At 45.6% G+C, this 24,954-nt stretch overlaps 1 non-coding gene across 1 annotated transcript; it reads left to right on the top strand.

The window, feature by feature from the left end:
- The first annotated feature begins 24,634 nt into the window (after positions 1-24,634).
- On the top strand, positions 24,635-24,740 carry LOC133803031 (small nucleolar RNA R71). The gene has a single exon (XR_009877764.1). It is a non-coding gene; the product is annotated as a small nucleolar RNA R71 (small nucleolar RNA).
- The last annotated feature ends 214 nt before the right edge of the window (positions 24,741-24,954 follow it).

Here is a 24,954-nt window from a genome sequence, read left to right on the forward strand (position 1 = left end):
TTTTGTGAATCTTTTCATGTTATCAAGACTCCTTTTTCAATATATGTATTTATATACATGTGTGGTTATTTATCTCTTATTCTTCTGCGTTTGAGGTCTTTTTGAGCATATATGATGGGGTTTGGTAGGTTCCCCTCTTTTATTTACCAGGCTAGAGGTCCTTTGGAGCCCATGTGAAAGGGTTCAATGGGACCTTTTTTGGTGCCTCTTGATTACTTCTATAAGGATATTTTGACCCCTTGGGTTCTAGCTATCCTTTTATATATTCTTGTGCGCGCTTATTATTTTTTGCGAGAAGTGTCCTTCTCGTCGTTATTCATAGTACTATTTTTGCAAGGGTCTCTTTTAGGACCCTTTTTGGCTAGACCGCTTGGTGGCCGCTCTAGGATTATTGGTGGGTGCTCTCTCTAAGGTCTTTCCTCTTGTGGGAGCATCTGCCTTTATTTGGAAGTGTGTTGTTTTTTTTTTTTTTTTGTAAGACCCTTTGGCTTCCTTGATGTTCACAGGGTAGCTAATCCTTGTGAACCCAAGGGATGCCTTGTAAGGTCCTCTCCCTGTTTTATATATATAAGGACTTCGCTTAAGGCCCTGATATATGGGGTCCTTTTGGGATCCCCTGTTAGAGGGTCCTTTTTAGGATCATGGTCCTTTTTAGGGTCCTCCTGATAAAGGGTCATTTTTAGGATCCTCCTGGTGCATAGGGTCCTTTTTAGGATCCTCCTGATAGAGGGTCCTTTTTAGGATCCTGGTGCAAGGGGTCCTTTTTTGGATCCTCCTATTTGTTGTATGCTTTATCTTCACGGGCCACTATTGCCCCCCCAAGTGTCTGGTGAAGTTTACTTCAGCAGGCACTTTGATTGATGCCCACATAAAGTAGAAAAATAGCGTGTGAAGATGTGACCAGTTTCATTCATAGAATTTAGGTTACAACGATACATATAAAACTTACATAAAAAAGGAACTTACACCTACTTGGGAGGTTACCTAAGTAACCTCTTTGATTTTTGTCAACCAAGCTAAGATAACATGTAACACGCTGAAAACCGATACTTCTAGCATTGGGTGTGGGCGCCTCACTGGTAGTACTTCCTAAGGTGCTCCGCATTCCATGCTCGAGGTATGACGGTGTTGTCCATGCGCGCCAGCTTATAAGTGTTTGGGGGTATGCACTGAGCGACTTGGTAGGGCCCCTCCCAGTTCGCCCCTAGCACCCTCACCCCTGGGTCTCGCATGTTGGGGAGTACCTTTCTTAGCACCAGGTCACCAACTCTGAAAGTTCTCTCTCGCACCCTCGAGTTGTAATGCCTTGTTGCGCGCTGCTGGTATACCGCCATTCTCATTTGTGCTTTTTCCCTTTTTTCTTCTAGCATGTCCAAACTCTCAGCCAGAGCTACACGATTGGCCTCGTCCCCGTCCGCTTGTATCCTGAAGGAACTAACCTGCATCTCAACTGGGAGGACGGCCTCGCACCCATATGCTAAGCAGAATGGGGACTCTCCAGTGGTCATGCGCGGGGTGGTTCTGTAGGCCCATTGCACATTTGGCAGCTCCTCCACCCAGGCTCCCTTCATCTTCTCTAGCTTGGTTTTCAAGTTCTTTTTAAGAACTCTGTTAATGGCCTCTACTTTCCCATTGGCCTGTGGGTGCACTACTGCTGAGAAACTTCTCTTTATCCCTCTTCCCCTACAATATTCCTCAAAGGTTCCCCCCTCAAACTGGGTGCCATTGTTGGAGATAATTTTGTAGGGCACTCGGTATCTATAGACAATGAATTTGTTGATGAATGAGGTGATATGCTTGGCTGTTATCTTCATGAGGGGTTCCGCTTCAACCCACTTGGTGAAGTATTCCACAGCTACCACCGCGTACTTCGCTCCTCCCCTACCCGCGGGAAGGGCGCCGATCAAGTCTATCCCCCAGATAGCGAAGGGCCAGGGGCTGGTCATGCTAGTTAACTCATTTGGGGGCCTCCGAGTGTAGTTTGTGTGCCTTTGGCATTGTCGCATTTCTTGGAAAAGTCATTTGCATCTTTCTCCATGGAGGGCCAGTAGTACCCTTGTCTCATGGCCTTCCTGGCCATGGAGGGTCCACTCTCATGGTTGCCACACTCACCCTCATGTATCTCATGCAGTACTTTCAGCGCCTCCTCCTCCTCTACACATCGCAGAAGTGGCATCGAGAACCCTCTCTTGTATAGAACCCCGTCTACCAAGGTGTACCTAGCAGCCTTATACACCAACCTCTGGGCCTCTCTCTTGTCCACAGGCAAGGTTCCTTCCTCCAGGTATTTCTTAATCGATTCAGCCCACGACTCCTTTGGGAAACTAACCATGTGTATGTCCGCGCTTACGATGCTAGGTCTAGGTAAGTATTCCACAGGTATCGACTCTAGGATATCCCCATCCTTAGTGGAAGCCAGTTTTGCGAGGGCATCGGCATGGGAATTCCTCTATCTTGGGATCTGCTCTATGTTGTATTCCACCAACCGTCCCAGATAGCCCTTCACCCTTTCCAAGTATGCAGCCATCTTGGGACCTCTCGCCTGATATTCACCTTTCACCTGGTACACCACCAACTGCGAGTCGCTAAAAATACGAAGGCGTGTCACCTTTAGCTCCCGGGCTAATCGCAAGCCTGCCAGGAGCGCTTCGTACTCTGCCTCGTTGTTGGAGACCTCAAACCCAAATTGGATTGCACAGTACATCTTATGTCCTTCGGGTCTCGTCATCATGATACCTGCTCCAGACCCTCCTTCATTGGACGCCCCGTCCACATGCAGGCTCCATTCCTCCAGACCCCTTTGTTCTTCCTCTATGAACGACCACTCCCCTTCTTCACTTCTTCCTTCATTCGGCTGACTGGTGAACTCCATTATGAAGTCGGCCAGCACTTGTCCATTGATGGATGCTCTTAGGGTATAAACGGTATCGAATTGGCTCAACTCGATCGACCATTTCATCAGCCTTCCTGAGGTCTCAGGTTTATGCAAGACCTGTCTCAAAGGACTATCTGTGAGAACTTCGATTGCATGCGCATGGAAGTAGGGTCTCAACTTCCTCGAGGCCATAACTAATGCATATGCCAACTTTTCAATTTTTGGGTATCGATTCTCCGCATCCACCAACTGCTTGCTGATGTAGTACATGGGTCGTTGCTGTTTCTTTTCCCCTCTAACCAAGGCTGTGCTTATGGCATGTTCAGACACTGCCAAGTATAAGTATAGCTTTTCGCCTTTTTCAGGTTTTGCCAACAGGGGTGGCTTCCCCAAGTTCTCCTTCAGCTTAATAAATGCCTCTGCACATTCCTCATCCCAAGAGAACTTTTTGCTCCCTTTTAGGATGTTAAAGAAGGGGAGGCACTTGTCGGTTGACCTCGAAATAAATCTATTAAGGGCTGCCACCCTTCCCGTTAGGCATTGCACTTCCTTCTTGTTCTTAGGTGGGCTCATTTCTATCAGGGCCTTTATCTTATCAGGGTTAGCCTCGATGCCTCTAGAGTTGACCATGAAGCCTAGGAATTTTCCCGAGGATACACCAAAAGTGCACTTGATGGGATTCAACTTCATTCGATACTTCTTGAGTGTGTCAAACATCTCACCTAGGTCCTTGTTGAGTTCCGCAACATTCTTGGTTTTTACCAACATATCGTCAACATATACCTCCATGTTTCTCCCTATCTGGTCGGCGAACATCTTATTGACCAACCTTTGATAGGTGGCACCTGCGTTCTTCAACCCGAAGGGCATCACCTTATAGCAGTAGAGTCCTTTATCCGTTATGAATGACGTATGCTCTTCATCAGCTGGGTTCATAGGAATCTGGTTGTATCCAGAGTAGGCATCCATGAAGCTAAGTAATTCATGCCCTGCCGTCGTATCCACCAACTGATCTATTCTCGGGAGCGGGAAGCTGTCCTTAGGACAAGCTTTATTTAGGTTTGAGAAGTCGATGCAAGTCCTCCATTTTCCATTTAGTTTTGGGACTAGTACTGGATTCGACACCCATATAGGGTAAAATGACTCGCGGATAAACCCATTGGTCTTCAGCTTGTCGACCTCTTCCTTTAAGACTGCGTACCTCTCTGGGTCCAGCGCCCACCTCTTCTGCCTAACGGGCCTCGCTTCAGGGAAGATATTCAAATGGTGGCACATAATGCTGGGATCTATACCCACCATATCTTCATGACTCCATGCGAATACATCTAGATTATCCTTCAAAAACCTTATCAACTCCTCCTTCACATCGCTCTGTAGGCTTTTTCCTACCTTCAGTTTTCTCAACGGTTCCTCCACTACTATAACCTCCTCTACTTCCTCCATAGGTTCTGCTCCTGACTCCTCCACGATTCGGGGGTCTAGCTCATGTGGGCTCCATGTGGGCACACGTAGCGCCTCGTGTATCACCATGGCCATTGGTTCCTATGGTTTTATAGACGCGCGGAGGGAGGTGTTGTAACACTCCCTCGCTTCTCTCTGTTCTCCTTTCATACTAGCGACTCCTCCTGGAGTTGGGAACTTGATGACCAAGTGATATATAGAAGTTATGGCTTTCAATTCTCTTAGGGATGGTCTCCCCAATACCGCATTGAAAGCTGAAATACAATCTACCACGACGAAGTTAGCCATGACTGTAGTCTGCCGGGGTTGCTCCCCCATGGTGAGTGCCAACTCAATCATTCCTAGGGGTTGCACCGAGTCCCCCGTGAATCCATACAGGGAATATTGGCAGGGCTTCAGGTGACGAATGCCCAGTCCCATCTTTTCCAAGGCAGGGCGATACAGGATGTCCACTGAGCTTCCATTGTCCACCAGGACCCGATGCACACGCATATTGGCCAACTAAACTGTCAACACCAGTGGGCCATTATGAGGAAAATGCACCCCCCGTGCATCCTCCTCTGTGAATGTGATCAAGTCATTTTCTCCCTTGAAGCTTTTCAGGGGTCGTTGTTCCAAACTCATGACACAGGGTGGCGGACTTTGCTTGGCTTCCCTAGCATACCGGTCTCGTCCCTTCCGAGAATCTCCCCCAAACCCTGGACCTCCGAAAATGATTCGAACTTCCCCCTGTATCTCTGGGGCTCGTCCTTGCACCTGGGGTGTCGCAGGCTCGTCCTCTGGCTTTGACCTTTCCCTCCTAACATATCGGCCTAGGTGCCCCCTACGGATGAGCTCCTCAATTTCTTCCTTCAAATGGATGCACTCTGCTGTGGTGTGACCGATATCCTTGTGGTACTGGCAATATCTAATGGGATCCCTTTTGGACCGGTCCTTTCTCATCGGCGGGGGCTTTTTGAAGGGAACTCGATCTACGTTGGTGAGGTAGATATGCTCCCTGGTATCTGTAAGGTTCGTATAGAAAGTGTAAGCTGTCTCCCTACGACCGCTCCCCTATTTGGTCTTTCTCTGTTGATCATCCCTCGACCCTTCATACGCCCTTTTCTTCTTCACTCCATTCAACCCTTCATTAGCTGGGGGCTTTGCGTTGGACTCCTCCTTTCCTGGCTTTAAGTTTGCATGGCCATCCTCCACACGAATGTACTTTTGTGCCCTCTCGTAGAAGTCATCTAGGTCGGTGACTTCCCTCTTCAGCATATTATCCCGCAATTTGCTTCCCGGGCGCACTCCGGCTGTAATGGCCATTTTTAACTCCCAACGGGTCAGGCTCCCCACTTTTACAACCTCCATGTTGAACCTGTGAATGTAGCTCTTCAGACTCTCCTTTTCTCCTTGTTTCACATTGGCAAGGCTGGTGCCTGGCATCGTGTAGTCCCGCACGGCGTGGTGCTGTTGGAGGAATTCATCAGAAAACTGTTGCCAGGACCTGATGGACCCTGACCTAAGTCTCTTGAACCATTTGTATGCAGGTCCTTTCAATGTGACAGCAATGCAGTGGCATCTGGCTCCGGTACTAATTCCCCTCAGCTTCATCAGATCATTAAACGCGTCCAGATGGTACTTTGGATCTGTGTTTCCTTCGTAGGGGGTCATATTGGGTTCCTTAAAATTGGCAGGGATTCGGATGGCTTGGATCTCCCTCAAGAAGGGTGACTCATGGTCGAACTCATCCTCAAAAGCTTGTCCTCCAGAGGTGGTGACAATGTTGCATCGCAGGCTCCTCATTTATGTATCCAGGTCCTGCCTCCTCTTGCTTAGGGAGTCCCTTAAAGCGGACAGGTTAAGATCCCTCTTTCCTTTGCCCTTTCGAGGCGCCATAGGGGGCGTGGTCCTTTTACCCTCCCTCTTCTTGTTGAGCTCCTCCCGCAAATCTGAGGGTGCTCTCTTTGAGGTGACCTAGTCATCGTTGCGAGGAGCAGCATTGGTCTTTGGCTCTGGTTTCTGGGCCTGCTTCGGTGGTTCAGGATGTTCTCGTTGCTTCGTTTGGGGGGTGTTACTAGTAGAGTGTCGAGTCCTCCCATCATCTACCTGGACGGTGGTCTCTGCCCCCTCCTGACCTTTCTCTTTTCTCTTGGGCAGGGTCACGCTTGACTTACCTTGCAACAGGCCATTCAGCACCTCTTGCATATTCTCCAGGGTGGTCTCCAACCTTTGGTTCTTACGGTGCAGCTCACGTATTTCCTCTTCGTAGAACCGAGATTTAGAACTCGAGCTCACGGAATGGACCCGGGGATGTTTATCATGTCTACGCGTCGAGCGGCCTGGGTCCTGCCAGCCGGAGTTCGGTACTTGTGGTGGTTTGGGAGGCGAGAACTCGTCGGCATTCCCGAGTGGTGCGGTGGTTGTCCTTGGAGGATTCGAACCGGGCAGGATGGCCGGTGATGAGACCTCCCTATCATCCTCATGAACCTCAGGGTCGCTTGGGGGCTCCACATCCCTGGGCGGAGGAGGGTCCTTCATGGAGGCCTTCAGCTGACCTCCGTTCAGGTGGACTTCCACCTCTCGTGGCTCCCTGAGTCGCTTTGAACGTCTCGACATTTGTTGTTGCTGGGAGTAATGGTAGAACAGTAGCTTGGTACTTAGTTTCCCACAGACGGCTCCAAACTGTTGACGGTGAGAACTCGTCAACTAAGTTAAGTTAGAAAAATTGCAACGCAGAGATCATCAAAAGAAAAGCTTTAAAAATCTAAGTAGAAACTCCAAGAACAATTGTAGAAGAAAAATGGTGAAATCAGTTTGTATTGACTATGGTGCACTGCTACAGTAATTTTTCCAACCCCCCTCAATGTTGAAGATGGGTTCTATTTATAGGGGGCTCTAATGGCCCCTAATATATTGTGGTCCATGGGACCAAATTGTACACAAGTACACTATCAGGAGAATGGTATCAGATGTAGTGGTGTCGGCTCTGGTACATGGTCAGAGTTCGTGGGAGCACCTCAGCTTTTGTACTCGGTTATGCCTCCACTACTTGCCTTGTATGGGTGTCAGAGATGGGCTGGTGAGGACCACAACAGGTACCTCATTTGTACGACCACTAACTGTCTGGTACGAATACCATGTCCGTATTCTGATTCCTTCCGACTTTGCATGAATCCCTATGAGGCTTCCCCACTTCATTCTTAAGGGTCCGTGAAATAGGTTCTTGACCTTACCTTATGTTACACCCACAGCAAGAGTGGTGTCCTGTCACCAGCTCCTATCAAGGGGAGCGACTAAGCCCCTCCAACGAGGCCCACTATGTAGGCAACTCTTAGTGGCACGGACATGACGTGCTGAGGTGGGGGTGTCTCTCGCGAGCCCCTGGCACAACTTATGCGTGGGCGAGGCATTGGCCTCGCGAGCCCTTGGCGCGGCAGGTACGTGGGCGAGGCGAGGGCATGGTGTCGGCCTCGTGACCCCCTGGTGCGGCTAATGTGTGGGCGAGGCGTTGGCCTCGCGACCCCTTGGCGCGGCAGGCGCGCGAGCAAGGTGAGGGCATGGCATCGACCTCGTGACCCCCTAGCGTGGCTGATGTGTGGGTGAGGCATTGGCCTCGTGAGCCCTTGGCACAGTAGGCGCGCGGGCGAGGCGAGGGCGTGGCATCGGCCTCGCGACCCCTTGGCGCGGCAGGTGCGTGGGCGAGGCGAGGGCGTGGTGTCGACCTCGCGACCCCCCTGCTCACCTGCCGCTTCTAGGGCTCGTGAGGCCAACGCCTCGCCCACGCACCTGCCGCGCCAAGGGGTAACGAGGTCAACACCACGCCCTCGCCTCGCCCCCGCACATGCCACGCCAAGGGCTCGCGAGGCCAATGCCTCGCCCACGCATCAGCCGCGCCAGGGGGTTGCGAGGCCGACACCACACCCTCACCTCACCCGCGCGCCTGCCGCGCCAAGGGCTCGCGAGGCCAACACCTTGCCCACACATCAGCCGCGCCAGGGGGTCGCGAGGCCGACACCACGCCCTTGCCTCACCCGCTCGCCTGCCGCGCCAAGGGCTCACGAGGCCAACGCCTCGGCCACAGCTGCGCCAGGGGCTCGCGAGAGACACGCCTACCTCAGCACGTCATGTCCGTGCCACTAAGAGTTGCCTACATAGTGGGCCTCGTTGGAGGGGCTTAGTCGCTCCCCTTGATAGGAGCTGGTGACGGGACACCACTCTTGTTCTGGGTCTAACATGAGGTAAGGTCAAGAACCTATTTCATGCACCCTTAAGAATGAAGTGGGGGAAGCCTCATAGCGATTCATGCAAAGTTAGAAGGAATCAGAAAATGGACAGGGTATTCGTACCAGACAGGTAGTGGTCGTACAAATGAGGTACCTATTGTGGTCCTCACCAGCCCATCTCTGACACCCATACAAGGCAAGTAGTGGAGGCATAACCGAGTACAAAAGCTGAGGTGCTCCCACGAACTCTGACCATGTACCAGAGCCGACACCACTACATCTGATACCATTCTCCTGATAGTGTACTTGTGTACAATTTGGTCCCATGGACCACAATATATCAGGGGCCATTAGAGCCCCCTATAAATAGAACCCATCTTCAACATTTAGAGCGGTTGGGAAAATTACTGTAGCAGTGCACCATAGTCAATACAAACTGATTTCACCATTTTTCTTCTACAATTGTTCTTGGAGTTTCTACTTAGATTTTTAAAGCTTTTCTTTTGATAATCTCTGTGTTGCAATTTTTCTAACTTAACTTAGTTGATGAGTTCTCACCGTCAACAAATAACATTAGGATATGTGTATGCATGTCAAGAATATGCTTATCAACATCTTGGTTAGGTATTGTCATGAATTCCTCTGCTTATAAGCATGATTGTTATGTGTGAATTATTGGGGTGCTTATTAGCATTGTCAGTGCATGTGGATGCTTACTCGATTGGTTTTAAACTGTGGGTTGATGTGAGATACTATTATTGCTATCTGATAAGCCGAGTCATTGATTGCAGATAGACTTAGAAGTATGCTTCCAGGGCAATCTAATGAACCAGCCGGTGCTGGGTATCAGGCTGAAAGTAATGATCAGGGTTAGAACCCTCCACCAGCCCCTGAGAACTGGCAACAGGTGCTTGCAGACGTGCAAGCTCAACTACAGAGACAGAATGAAGAAATTCGACTGTTGAGGAAATAGTAGGTTTCGGCTAGGAACGCTGCATCAGGGGCCCCATCTGCTGTTATGATACCGGCTGGGAGTTGGTATACGAGCGGTTTAGGAAGCAACACCCTCTGGTTTTCGAGGGCGGCGCAGATCCACTTAAGGCAGAACATTGGATGGCCATGATTACATCCATTTTGGATTTCATGAGAGTTATGGGCAATAAAAGAGTGGCTGTGCCATGTACATGTTTCGGGAGGATGCCCGAATCTGGTGGGAGGTTGTGTCCCAGACTAGGAATATAACCACAATGAATTGGGAGGAGTTCGAAACCCTCTTCAATGAGAAGTATTACAATGAGGCCGTTAAAGCTACAAAGGCCGAGGAATTTAGTAAACTTTACAAGGGAATATGTCATTGACCGAATATGCCCTGAAATTTGATAGATTAGCCAAGTTCGTTGCAGACTTGGTGCCCATTGATGGGACAAGGAAGGAGAGATTCCTTTAGGGGCTACATCCTATGATAGCTTGAGATATCAGAATTACCACCGTACCTGGAGTGACGACATATGCTCAGGTAGTGGAGAGAGCCCATACTACGGAGGGTGCTGAGAATAAGATCTGGCACGAGAACGCAGCTAGGAGGGATATGAGGAGGACGGAACCTCCCTTCTCAGGATCAAGTAGGGGAGGAGGCCTCAGCGACCAGAAAAGGAAGACTCCGGATACTAGTTCAACTCTTAGACCTGATAGGAGGCCACAAGGTACACAGATTGGCCGCCAGGGTGGCAATGAGAACTGGAAGACATATCCAGAATGTACCTGATGCAGGAGACGTCATCTCGGCGAGTGTCGGGTGAAATCCAGCTTTGTATGTGGGATTGTGGGGCATCTCAAGAAAGACTGCCCAAGATTGAAGAAAGAAGAACCTAAGAAGACAGACAGCTCGACTCCAGCTCGAGTATTTGCACTGACACAAGCTGAGGCTGAGGCTAGGCCCTCAGTGGTCACAGGTCAGCTTTCTAGTGTTGGCATATCTTATTCTGTGCTGATTGACTCTAATGCTACACAGTCTTATGCTTCTAGTAGGATTATTGATAGACTGTGTAGGCCTTGTGAGTTCTATGTTGTGGGATTTGGGACGTTATTACCCACTAGGGAATTGGTGGTTTCTAGGAGATGGGTTAGGTCTTTGCCAGTGATGGTGGATGGTAAAGAGTTGTCAGTTGATTTGATAGAGTTAGCCATGTCTGACTTTGACATGATATTGGGAATGGACTGGTTACCTAGATATGGGGCAACCATTGATTGTAAGAAGAAGATGGTAACCTTTGAACCTAAGGGTGAGGAACCTTTCGTGTTCATTGGCACTATGCATGGACCCTGAGTACCTATGATTTTGGCATTAAGAGCTAGAGACCTACAACCGGGAGGCTGCATAGGATTCCTAGCCAATGTGGTGGATACAACTCAGGTCACGCCAGTGGGACCATCAGAGACTAGGTTAGTCTATGAGTTCCTGGATGTGTTCCCAGAAGATTTATCAGGGTTTCCGCCACACAGGGAGGTCGAGTTTGTTATTGAACTGGCACTAGGGACAGAGCCAGTGTCTAAGGCAACTTACAGAATGGCCCCAGCAGAGTTGAGGGAACTCAAGGTACAGTTACATGAGTTGTTAGATCTGGGTTTTATCAGACCCAGTTTCTCGCCATGGGGTGCGCTAGTATTATTTGTGAAGAAGAAGGACGGTTCTCTAAGAATATGCATAGACTACAGAGAACTGAATAAGCTGACTATCAAGAACATGAATCCTCTACCAATGATAGATGACTTATTTGACCAACTGCAAGGTAAAATGGTGTTTTCGAAGATAGATCTTCGATCTGGTTATCACTAGTTGAGGATTAAGGAAGAATACATACCCAAGACAGCCTTCCGTACAAGATATGGGCACTATGAGTTCCTCGTTATGTCATTTGGTTTGACTAACGCCTCAGCAGCTTTCATGGACTTAATGAACAGGGTGTTCAAGGACTATCAGGACCGATTCATGATCATCTTCATCGACGATATCTTGGTTTATTCACAGTCAGAGGAAGAGCATGAGCAGCACCTCAGTTTGGTCTTCCAGAGACTGAGAGAGCACAAGTTGCTTGCGAAGTTTAAATATTGTCAATTTTGGTTACCACGGGTGACATTCTTGGGTCATATTGTTAGTAGAGATGGGATCAAGGTGGACCCAACTAAGGTTGAGGCTGTTAGGAATTGGCTAAGGCCAAGGAATGCCTCCAAGATTAGAAGCTTCCTTGGATTGGCAGGCTACTACAGGAAATTTGTAGAAGGATTCTCAAGAAATTCGTCCCCACTGATAGAGTTGACACATAAGAATCAGAAATTTGTATGGTCAGACAGATGTGAGAATAGCTTCCAGGAGTTAAAGCGGCGTCTAATCACCGCCCTAGTTTTGAGTCTTCCGACTGATCAAGAGAAGTTTAAGGTTTATTGTGATGCTTCGAGATAGGGGTTGGGCTTTGTCCTTATGCAGGAAGAGAAGGTGATTGCTTATGCATCATGACACTTGAAAGATTATGAGCAGAGAAATCCAACCTGTGATCTGGAGTTGGTAGTGGTCATCTTTGCATTGAAGGTATGGAGGCATTACCTTTATGGAGAGAAGTGTGAGATATGTACAGACCACAAGAGCCTCAAGTACTCCTTTACACAGAAGGATTTGAATATGAGACAGAGGTGTTGGTTGGAACTGGTTAAAGATTACGACTGTGTTATCCTTTATCATCCAGGGAAAGCCAACGTGGTGGCTGATGACCTAAGTCGGAGAGGTCCAGGGCAGTTGTATAGTGTGAGGTAAATGTCCAAGGAGTTAGCAGAGGATATGACTAGAGCAAGGATTGAGTTAGTGGTGGGCTAGTTATCCAACATTACCCTACAGTCTACTCTCCTAGAAAGGATAAAGGAGAGTCAGGTTCAAGAGCCACAGTTGGTAAAGATTAGAGAGGATGTTCTAGCTGGAGCAGATAGGGACTATTCTATATAAGATATGGGCCTGCTAAGATATAAGGGTCAGATTTGCGTTTCGATGGATGTTGTTATTAGACGGGAGATTCTAGATGAATCTCATACCACTCTGTACTCTTTGCTTCCTGGCACCACGAAGATGTATCAGGATCTAAGAACTTTGTATTGGGGGCCGAGATGAAGGGTGATGTAACTAAGTTTGTAGCCAAATGTCTGACGTGTCAGCTTATCAAAGCTGAACATCAGAGACCTACAGGATTATTACAACCCTTAGACATTCCAAAGTGGAAGTGGGAAGACATCACAATGGACTTTGTGGTGGAATTTCCTAAGACAGTGGGTCAGCATGATTTGGTATGGATGACTGTAGATAGATATACTAAATTAGCTCATTTTCTACCAGTGAGGATGCCTTATACCATTGACCAGTATGCAGATATCTATGTGATAGCACGTCTTCATGGAGCTCCGAGGTCGATCGTGTTAGATTGAGACCCCACTTTTACTTCCAAGTTCTGGGGAAGTTTGCAAAAGGCAATGGGCATGCAGCTGAAGTTTAGTATAGCGTATTATCCTCAGACCGATGGTCAGTCTGAGAGGACTATCCAGATACTGGAGGACATGCTGAGAGCATGTGTACTGGATTTTTAGGGGTCTTGGAGTAAATATTTACCCCTGATAGAGTTTTCCTAGAACAACATCTATCAGGAAACCATAGGATTGGCTCCTTATGAGATGTTGTATGGTAGGAAGTGCAAATCACCTATTCACTGGGATGAGTTGGGTGAGCTCTGATACTTGGGTCCTGAGGCAGTTCAGAGGACCAATGAAGATATTGAAAAGATTAGAACTCGGATTCTCGCATCGCAAAGTAGACAGGGAAGTTATGCGAATCTGAAACGTAGGAACGTGGAGTTCCAGGTGGGAGACTATGTCTTCCTTAGAGTCTTGCCACTCAAGGGGATGAGAAGATTTGGCAAGAAGGGCAAGCTGAGCCCTAGGTTCGTTGGGCCATTTGAGATCCTATAAAGGATCGATAAGGTGGCCTATAGGTTGGCATTACCTCCGGCGTTGTCGGCCGTGCACAACGTGTTCCATATTTCGATGCTGGGGAAGTATGTGTCTGATGAGACTCACGTATTGAGTTACGAAGATCTAGAGCTGCAAGCAAATTTATCCTTTGAGGAGCAGCCTGTCCAAATATTAGACAAGAAGGACAAGGTCCTGAGGAATAAGGTTATACCTTTAGTGAAGAAATTATGGAGGAACAACAACGTTGAGGAGGCGACCTAGGACTTGGAATCAACCATGCAGGACCAGTATCCCGAGCTATTCAGGTAAAATTTTGAGGACGAAATTCCTAAAAGGAGGGGATAGTTGTAACATCCCAAATTTCCTAATGTGGCTTAGTGCCTGGATTAGGGGGTCAGGAGGTAATAATTGTGTTATCATGTGAATTATATTATAATATAATTATTCTTGCATGTTAGAAATATTAAATATGTGTTTGTGGGCCCGTTTCTTATAACAAGAGTATTATAGTAATTTGACCCGCTAGGGGTATAATTGTTTAATTTGAGACGGTGTGATTGAAACCACATTATTATGTGGATATATTTGGATTATTCGATGCGAGGCGATCCTGATGAGCAAGTTAGTGGAAAAGTCACAACGGGGTTTAACACCGGGCTTGGGGTGAGCGTAGGGGTATTTTTAGTAATTTAGTACATTACCGGGATTTAACGGGTAATGGGAAATTATTTAGTGATCTTTTGAAGATGGTGGAAGTAACGGGAACTATAGGACGTAAATTGTGAATAGAGGGGTATGAGACAAAGGACAAAATCGCCCTTGAGAGCACATGATGAATAGGCTAAGGGCAAGGGACAATTTGGTCATTTCTATCCAATATAGGACTTGGGGGCTGGGAACTTATTAGAAGGTTTGGGAAATCTAAAGGGAATTCTCAGCAACTCTCATTCTCTTTCCCTTGTTTTTTCTTTAACTTCTGGAGCTTTGGGTGGCTTGAGTCAATTTCAAGGAAGTTAGCTTGGAAGTGGGGCCTGAAACTAGAGATTGGTTTAGAGAGGGTTAAGGCTTGAATCATACAGGAGAGGTAAGGGGTTTTAATTTGAATTCCTCATGTTAGTTTAGTTAAATTATTAGGAGCTACGATGATTTGCATGTATGTGAGTTGGGAAAGTAATTTTGGATGTGTTGATGAGTTTTGAGTTAATAATTGCTAGGCTGTGTTGCTGAAAAAGGTTATGTTAATCATGGGAAAGGAGTTAAAAGATTTGGGGTGTAATTAAGTTATTTTTAGTTGGGTTCGGCTAAGGAAGAACCCAGAAATTCTGGGTTCGAAGGGCTGGGTCGTGGCCCTGTTCTTGGTGTGTCACAGCCCTATGGAGCAAAGAGGAGCCATGATGGATCGGAGGTAAAGGTGGGCCGCGGCGTGTGTTTGTTTTTTCAGGGAGGCCAAGCCTCTGATTAGAGGCGGGCCATGGTATGGGTCCTTAGTGCCGCGGCCTATAAGGGGATTTTCGGCCCTAGGAATGTTTTTGGGTCAGGAACTTAACCTTTTGGGCTCGGGATCTATTCTACTTCCATGTTGGATGGAATTTGATATCCCGGAGGCTAGGACTCGGTTTGGAAGTCTTTAATCATTCATTGTTGATGGAATTCCTTATTATGGTTGTGACTAGGTCAACGCTAAGGGCTCGGATCAGGGAAGGTACTCAAGGGGCGTCTCTAGTAACTTATTCTTGAACCGAAGGTAAGAAAACTGCACCTAGTATGTGAATGTGTGATTAGGGCTTAGTTCGATGGTCAAATATAAACACGATTAAGGCTTTGGCCCTGTTAATGAGCATGATTATAATTATGTTTGTGAATATTTGGTTAAGTACATTGGAATGCGCATAATTATGGTTATGCCTATGATTGTTATTTGAGTGTATTAAAATGCATTATGACTGTAGATACGTATGTTAAATGAAATACGTAATTGTCTATTGTGACTAGAAAGCTCGGTTTATAAACCAGAGGATTGTTAGGATGTTTATTGTGGATCGACTTATTATTCGAGGGCATATTGGACTTTGAAAGACTCGTCTTATAAGTCGAGGGTTGTAAAGCTTCGACTTACAAGTCGGGGGCATGTGAGGCTTGACTTATAAGTCAAGGACTTGAAGGACTCAGTTTATAAGCTGAGGTTGGCATTGTGCACGTGGATTGTAGGCCACCATGGCTGGGCCACCCTGGGAGTGCAACACGCACTTGACTGGCCATATGGTTGCTGATTTGTATAATGAATACACCATATTCAGTTATTACTGTGTGACAGATATAGTACTCTATGAATGGTTTGATATGTTTTCTTGCTGATTCTTTTGGCTCACGGGTGCTTTGTGGTGTAGGTAAAGGTAAAGAGAAGCTCAACCAGCCATGAGTCAGAGGGAAATTACAGTGACATGTACATATGCAGTCCGCTCGACCACCAGGGCCGAGATGCTCAAGGAAACTAGGTTTAAACCCAACTTTTGCCGCTTAGGTCGGCTTATTATGTAGCTTGAATGTTGTAACCAACTTTTAAACTGATGTTTCTGGGATCCCGTGTAAAGAACATGCTTTTGATTTAGTGGAAATACTTATGAGTTAATCAAATGTTTTTAATACGTAAACATTTAGTGGCTTTATCACATGTTTAGTCCAAATGACTTGTTTAGCAAGTCTGGCACTGGTTTTAAACACACTTGGTGACAGACCCTAATTAGTAGGGCATGAATTTTTCTATAATCCCAAAATGAAGAGGCAAGCTAATACCTCGTGGGCGTCCCAAATGTATCGCACCTTGAAGTCTACAAGAAAGTCTGAAGACTTTCTCATAGACTGGGGGGAAAGTGTGAACACCACATAGTGGACATGATCCTGAAAGATCCATGCCTCCCGCAAGGCCTTCATGAGGCTGACCCATCTCGCCCCATGCGAGGCCCAGACACACTTCACCTCGCCCACCTAACTGAAGGTCCTACAGACCCGTGTACGCAGGTGCCTAGCACCATCAGCCGTGCACATCACTCACGCGAGCCGCCTCTCACAACACTGTCGCGCTCATCACCCGTGCCTAGGTGCCACACACCTAAGCGCCTTGCACCACCAACTATGCACCCAGGTGCCTAGCGCCATCAGCCGTGCGCAACACTCACGTGAGGTAGCACTCGGGACCCTATCGCGTGCACCACCTCGAGAGACGACCTTGTTGCACGCATCACCCATGCCTAGGTGTTGCGCACCTAAGCGCTTTGCACCACCAGCTGTGCACGTCAGTGCCTAGTGCCATCAGCCGCCTGCAGCACTCTTGCGAGGTGCCTCTCGCGACCCTATCCTGCACACCACCACGCGAAACAAATCTATCGCATGCATCACCCGTGCCTAGGTGCCGCGCACCTAAGTGCCTCGCACCACCAGCCCCACACCCAGCCGCCTAACACCATTAGCCGCGTGTAGCACTCACGCGGGGCGTCTCTTGTGGCCCTGTCGCACCCACCACCTCGCGAGACGACCCTGTCGTGTGCCTCACCCATGCCAGGATACCGCACACCTAAGTGCCTCGCACCACCAGCTGCACACCCAGGCGCCTAAGCCATCAGCTGCGTGTAGCACTCACGAGAGGGATGTCTCACGACCTTGTCGCATTAATCACTTCGTGAGACGACCCTAGCGCGCACATCACCCGTGCCTAGGTGTCGCGCACCGAAGCGCCTCACGCCATTAGCCGTGCACCCAGGCGCCTAGCGCCATCAACCGCGTGCAGCACTCACGCAAGGCACCTTTCGCGACCTTGTCACACGCACCACCTCAAGAGACAACCATGTTGCTTTCATCACTCGTGCCTAGGTGCTGCGCACCTAGGCGTCTTGCGCCCCCAGCCACGCACCCAGGCGCATAGCGTCATCAGCCGTGCGCAACACTCACGCGAGGCGCCTCTCGCAACTCGGTTTCGTGCACATCACTCGCGCGTGCCTCCTATGAGGACCCATAAAGACTTTAGTATCTAAAGGTAAAAACCTAAGTATAACTCAAAGAGATCATACAGGTACGAGCATGTACGGGGTATGACCCTTAAGACCCCGGATGTCTGATCCTAATATACACGCCATACAAGTAGTGGTCGATTGAGTGAGGCACCTGTTGTGGTCCTCGCCAACCAATCTCTGACACTCATACTAAGAAATTAGTGAAGGTACATTCGAGTACTAAAGTGGAAGTGCTCCCACAAACTCTGACCATGTACTGACGCCGACACCACAACCTTCTGCTCCACAATGACCTGTGCCACGACCCTGACAATGTACATACGTACAATCTTGTCCCCTGGGACCACAATGTATTAGGGGCCATTAGAGCCCCACTATAAATGGATCTTCTCCTCTCCATCTAAGGGGTTGGAATTTTTTTGTAATATCAGACTATTCTAAGAGTCATATAGAAGTTCTTCTTCTATTGTACACTTGCAATTTTTCTCCAAATTTCTACAAGTTCTTTTGCATTCATTAAGTTCTGATTAATTCTTTGAGTTTTCCATCCATATTTCATTGACGAATTTCTGCCGTCAACAATTATTATGTAATTTTCAACATTTTATAAATAATTAAATTATTATAATTTTTGAAATTATAATAAAATTATTATTTAATTTTCGAAATTAGTATTAATTAATTGGTAGAATTATTTAAATATCTTTATTTGAGTGGGAGATAATAATCTGATAAGTTCAAATTGGATTTGAATTTAAAAGATTGATATTTATTCAAATAATTAATTATATTTGATAATTAGTTAAAAAGATAATAAATTCAAATTTGAATTAATTATCAAGTTCTTGGATTTTATCTGATAAGGCAGTTTGAATAAATAATTAAATAATTTTTGGAAAAATCAAATATCCCTAATTTATAGGGAGCTACACGACACACACAGTCGACTGTGTGTGGCGTGAGCTATATAAAAATCAGGGATTGATTTTTCACTTTTATTTATTTAATTAATTAATTAATGGAAAATTCAAAAGTTAGTTTTTTGATATTTTCATTAATAAGATAATTAATTAATTAAAAGATAAATTATAAATTGGTTACATATTTATTTTTTAAATTTGAATATTTTCTATTTAAGTTAGACTTATCTGAAAATAAAAATACAGAATACTCAATACTAAATTATTTGCTCTAAGAAAAGAACGATACTTTTCTATCTATCCCTTAAAAAGATACATAACCAATCTCAGGCCTATTCTCTTTATCTCATGTGTTGAGTACATCAAGTTGAATTAGAAATATACCATCCTTTATCCTCTAAGTGCCCACACACTTCTTGAGGTGTAGAGAACGTTGTGGAAGATCTTCGTGTGAGTACCTGGGAGCAGCTTGGATTGGAAGTTCGTTCAATTTTACGAAAAGATAGCAAGGACACTTGATAGGCATCAAGAGGTATGTTCTTTATTCTTGCTTATGATTACTGTACATGTATTGTTGGATCTGCGTATTTAAAGGTAGTTTAAATATGTTACAAAATTTTTGTTGTACACTGGACCAACCCACCACCATTCCTCTGCGTATTAAGAAACTCATTCCTAACACTTACCGGGATTGCCATCGCACTAGGAGAGTTAGTTCGTCATTGAGTTAGTGCTGGTTATAGAACCAGTGTCAAAGGCACCAAACAAGATGGCTCTGGCAGAGCTAAAAGAGTTAAAGATATAGTTATAGGAGCTACTAGATACGGGATTTATTAGACATAGCTTCTTGCCATGGGGTGCTCCGGTTTTATTTGTGAATTAGAAGGATGGGGCTTTGAAAATGTGTATAGACTACAGAGAGTTAAACAAGTTGACTATCAAGAAAAAAGTACCCATTACCGAGGATAGATGATCTGTTGGATCAGTTGCAGGGTAGGACAGTATTCTCGAAGATTGATCTTCGATCTAGTAATCACTAGTTGAGGATTAAGGACGAGGATATTTCGAAGACGGCCTTCCGTACAAGGTACATGCATTATTAGTTCTTGGTCATGTCGTTCGTATCGACCCATGCCCCAACAACATTTATGGATCTGATGAACTCGGTGTTCAAGGATTCCTTAGATCAATTTGTGATTTCCTTCGTCGATGACATCCTGGTTTCCTCTTGCTTAAAGGAAAATCATTAGTAGCATTTGCGACGGGTATTGCAGAGATTGAGGGAGCATCGGTTGTACGCTAAATTTTAGAAGTGTGAGTTCTTTTTACAAGAGGTAACATTCCTTGGACTTATTGTCAGTGGAGATGGGATTAAGGTGGATCTGGCCAAGGTAGAAGCAGTTAGGGATTAGCCGAGGCCAAGGAACGCCTCAGAGGTTAAAAGTTTCATTGGATTAAATGGATATTACAAACGGTTCATGGAAGGGTTTTGAAAGATTGCCACACCAATGACTGAGTTGACGTGGAGGAATCTGATGTTTATATTGTCAGAAAAATGAGAGGGCACTTTCTAGGAATTGAAGCAATGATTGATTACTTCTTCGGTGCTGAGTCTTCCTTCAGATGGGGACATGTTTGTAGTGTACTACGATGCAACGAGACTGGGATTGGGATTTTTGTTGATGCATAGGGGTGAAGTTATTGCCAATGTGTCACGAAAACTGAAGGAATATAAGCAGCAATATCCTACTCATGATCTGGAACTAGCAGCGGTGGTGTTCGCACTAAAAGTATGGCGACATTATTTGTACGGAGAAAAGTGCGAGATATACACTGATCATAAGAGTTTAAAGTATTTATTCACCTAGAAGGACCTAAATATGAGACAGAGATGTTGGCTAGAGTTGGTGAAGGATTTTGACTGTGATATCCTTTATCACCCAAGAAAGGCCAATGAAGTGGCAGAAGCTTTGAGCCGGAGGGTCCAAGGACAGTTGTTTAGCTCGAAGCAGATATCAAAGGAATTGGCAGAGGAAATGACTAGTGCGAGGATATAATTTGTTGTGGGCTAGTTGACCAATATTACTTTAAGGTCTACCCTCTTGGAGAGGATTAGAGAGGGACATATGAGTGATCCGCAGTTGCAGGAGGTTAGGAAGGATGTCCTAGCTGGAGTGTCTAAGCATTATTCAATTTCAGAGACTTATTTGTTGAGGTATAAGGATCAGATCTGGGTTGCAATGGATATGGGTATTAGACGAGATATTCTTGATGAATCCCATACTACACCATACTCACTCCATCTAGGCACTACGAAGATTTACCAAGATCTACAAACTTTGTATTAGTTGCATGGGATGAAGAAGGACGTGGTTAAGTACGTAGTGTAACGCCCTACTACCTTAGAGCCGTTACTAAGTGAGTTTAAAACAGAAATTGTGCATTTAATTGACTCAAAGCGGTTTCTAAAACCAAAAGTGTGATTAAACCAGAGTTTAAGGCTGTATTCTTTTAAAATGTTTAACTTCATTGAAAACGTTAAATATAAAACATCTGGGATCCCAAAATAAGGTTTACAAAATGTTTACAACTCAAAATAGATTTTTACACCAGGCTAACTATCAAAAGAATGGAATAATACAGCCATTTACAAAATGCCCCCAACCAAAGCAGTCGGGCAGGCCGAACATGTATGCGCCACTCCCACGCTCTCCATACTCATGGCCGGTTGACTGACTCCTTGTTTTTACCTGCCACACGGAGCACCCGTGAGCCGAAGCCCAGCAAGAAAACCCAAATAGCACATAACATATGCAGATAATATCACTGGCATAATTCACTGATAAATAGGAAATCATTAATTAAACAAGCACGGCCATGCCGCCCCATAGGCCTTACCAAAGCTTGGGGTCTTGGTCATTACCGTAGGATAACTCATGTATCCCTTGGGTCCCACCCTCGCTATAGCATCCCATGTGTTGAGCGTTACTTCCAGCCCCGCTGCCGTACCCGGCCTACGCCGCTCTCGGCCTTAGCCGTTCATTCCATTACAATCACACATATAAAACATTCAGAAATAACCATTCAAACATACAATAATTTATCTAAGATTACACATTCGCACACAACACAATCTAGGGCCGCGCCCTGCAATCACACAGTGGGCCTATGCCCTATTCTCAGGTGTTACGGTTTTCTTACCTGTATTCCGTGCTCTCCGATGCACCACGGTCACGAGCACGGTCCTCTAGCACGAGCCCCTCCAAAATCCTAGTCACAACACACACAAAATACTTTTAATACTAACCAAACCCAAAACCACTTCCCGGGACCAATCCCGCACTCTCGGGACTCCCAAAATCCTAAAATAAGTCATTGGAAACATCCCCCGAACCCGTGGAGCAAAAGCTCAAAAATGGAAATTTTGGTGTCCTGAAAGTGGTCTAGCGCCGCGGCGCTGCCCTATAGCGCCGCGGCGCCCAGCGAATCAGAAACCACCCTCGCCTGGACACAGCCTCGCGCCGCGGCGCCCAAGAACAGGGCCGCGGCGCCCCATCGCGAACCCAGAATTTCTGGGTTTTTCACCTTCAATTCCTTCATTCAAAATACCTCCAAACCAACCCAAACACATATCTCAACCCCAAAACTCAATTCCAAACCTCATATGAACAATCTAACAACCTATAGACACTAGAAACAAGATCAAAACATCAACACACCCAAGATCCACACCTTTGATCTTAAATTTCAGCAACTAACCCAAAACTCAACAATGCTTAGCTTAGGCATTTAAATTCCTCAAATCAAAACAAAACCCAAACTTAAATATGTATAAAACCCTTACCTCAAATGGAGAATCCACACAAGCTTCCTTGATCTCCTCATAGACTCCCACTTCTCCTTCTCTTCTTCTTCTTGCCCTAACCTTTCTTTCTTCTTCTTTTTCCTTTCTTCTAATTTTATCAAAACACCCAAATGCCCAATGCCCCAAACCGTGCCCCCCTATATCCCAGCTTCCTTTTGTCTATTACCCTTGCCAACAGACCATTTTACCCCTTCTTAATAATCCTTCCTAACTAAACCTTCAAGGGCACTTAAGTCTTTACACTTCTATTTCAATTCTATCACTTTCTATCTTAAAACTTGTTACCCACAGCAATTACAAATGGTTATCCAAGTTACCCAATTACCAGTAACTAACCACTCATTCTCAACTCAACTTATAAGATTCCCGAAGTACCCCTAGGCTCCTCCCGAGCCGGGTACAACCTCCCGTTGTGACTTTTAGACTAGTTGGCTCACTAGGACCGTCTCGATGCGTGCATCCTGATAATAACACCACACTCACATGGCACAATTCACATAGTACAATTATCACAGTTATGCCCTAACATGGCCAGATTACAATCATGCTCATTCTAAGACAATCAGGTCTACATGCATACTAACTCACATAGTCATGCATCTCAAATAATCAAATAGTCATATAACGTGCAATAAGTCATAATCATGCATTAAACTCATAAAAGTCGCACACAAAATCCCATTATGCCCTCCAGGCACACTTCTCCAGGCCCTTAAGCCTAATAGTGAAATTGGGGTCGTTACACGAAGCCAAGTGTTTAACCTGTCAACATGTAAAGGTTGAACACTAGCGACCAACGGGGTTGTTACAGGCTTTGGGTATTCCTGAGTGGAAGTGAGAAGATATTACCATGGATTTTATAGGAGGTTTTCCCAGGACGATGGGGCAATATGACTCCTGCTCGGGACTGCTATATATCTTCAGCTCGGGATCCAAAGTAACAAAATTGCACCCAAGTTGTAATTGGGGCTGAGATCCTCTGTAAATGAACATATGTGAGTTCTAAATGTAATTGTGATTAGAAATATCTGGATAGGCAGGTTAGCTCATGCTGCTTTCAATTGCATACTTCGCAACGTGTATGTATGTTATGTTCGATGTGAAAGTCCAACCTATGGGAGGTGGAGCTGATGTTATACGTACGGAACGCTGCTAGGCTTAAGCAAGTCGGGATCAGCTAAATAACTAGAGGGTTTGGCCTAAGGGAGCTAACACCTAATTAAATGTATCAAGATTAATTTATATGGTTGGATTAAACTGTTATTTTTACCAAGCATAGTACTTGTATTCTGTTGTTGATTGAACTAGTTGTTCTAAAGTTTATTATGCACACTCTATTGTTATCTATGCTTGTTGTAGTTAGTTTTCTTGCCGAGCCTTGGCTCACGAGTGCTACGTGGTGCTGGTAAAGGCAAGGGAAAGTTGGACCAGCCATGAGTTGGAGAGCTTTAGGGGCGGTGTGTACATCGGCAGCTACTCAACTGCCATGGTCGAGGGATTTATAGGGACTAGAGGTAAAATTTGTATTTTTCCATTTAGTCTAGCTACAGTTGTATTAAATTTTGAGGGTTGTAATCGCCATGTAAACATTATTTTTTGGATCCCGTGTGTCAAACTCTTATTTTAATGAAAGTCAACCATTTTATGATCAAGATCATTTAACCCTAACCTGACAGTTGACTTTAGAAACATATTTAGGTTCAAACCACTTCATTAGCAAGTCTAGCAAAATTTTAAACACACAGTGTAACGGTCTTGATTACCCAGGGCGTTATAGGTATTGTGGTTAGTGCCCTTGATTATTACTCCATGACAGATTTTGATGGTTCTTGTATGTTGGAGTATAAGTGTGGGGATATGCGTTGTTATTCGGCTGTCTCGGGTAATTACCAGTGGGTTGCACCTTTTCAAGTGGAATATCTTCTTTAGAATAAGAACCCATTGCTGGACATTTCTGAAAGTGATGAGAGCCTCCACATGTCTCACAAATAATAGGTGCAGGTTGTAGTTGCATCACTTGAGCTGACATATTGTTTTGTTGTTGCATTTGATTGGTCAACGAAGCAATTTGAGCGGCAAGCATAGCAATAGGATCAACATCTAGAACTCCCACAACCATCTTATTTTCTCGCTCAGATGGCCATTGATAGTTATTTATGGTCATCTTCTCCAAGAACTCATATGTTTCGTTAGCACTTTTGCTCATAAATGCTCCACCCGCTGTTGCATCTATTATAGACCTTGTGTCTCCCCTCATCCCATTATAAAAAGTGTGCACCAACATCCATTTCATGATACCATGATGTGAGGATTTCCGAAGCAACTCTTTAAACCTTTCCCAAGCATCATATAATGATTCCCCCTCAAATTGATAGAAATTATTTATTTCACCTCTAATCTAGGCTGCTTTAACAGGAGGAAAATACTTAGCAAGGAATTTTTGGGCAAGGTCCTCCCATGTTGTAATGGAGTTGGCTTGCGGCGAAATCAACCAACTTTTAGCTCTGTCTCTGAAAGAAAAAGGAAATAGCCTCAGATGGATTGCATCATTACTTACTCCATTCATTTTGAAAGTAGCACATAACTCCAAAAAGTTGGTAATATGGAGGTTCGG

This window comes from Humulus lupulus, chromosome 9 (genome assembly GCF_963169125.1).
Source record: "Humulus lupulus chromosome 9, drHumLupu1.1, whole genome shotgun sequence".
Lineage (NCBI taxonomy): Eukaryota > Viridiplantae > Streptophyta > Magnoliopsida > Rosales > Cannabaceae > Humulus > Humulus lupulus.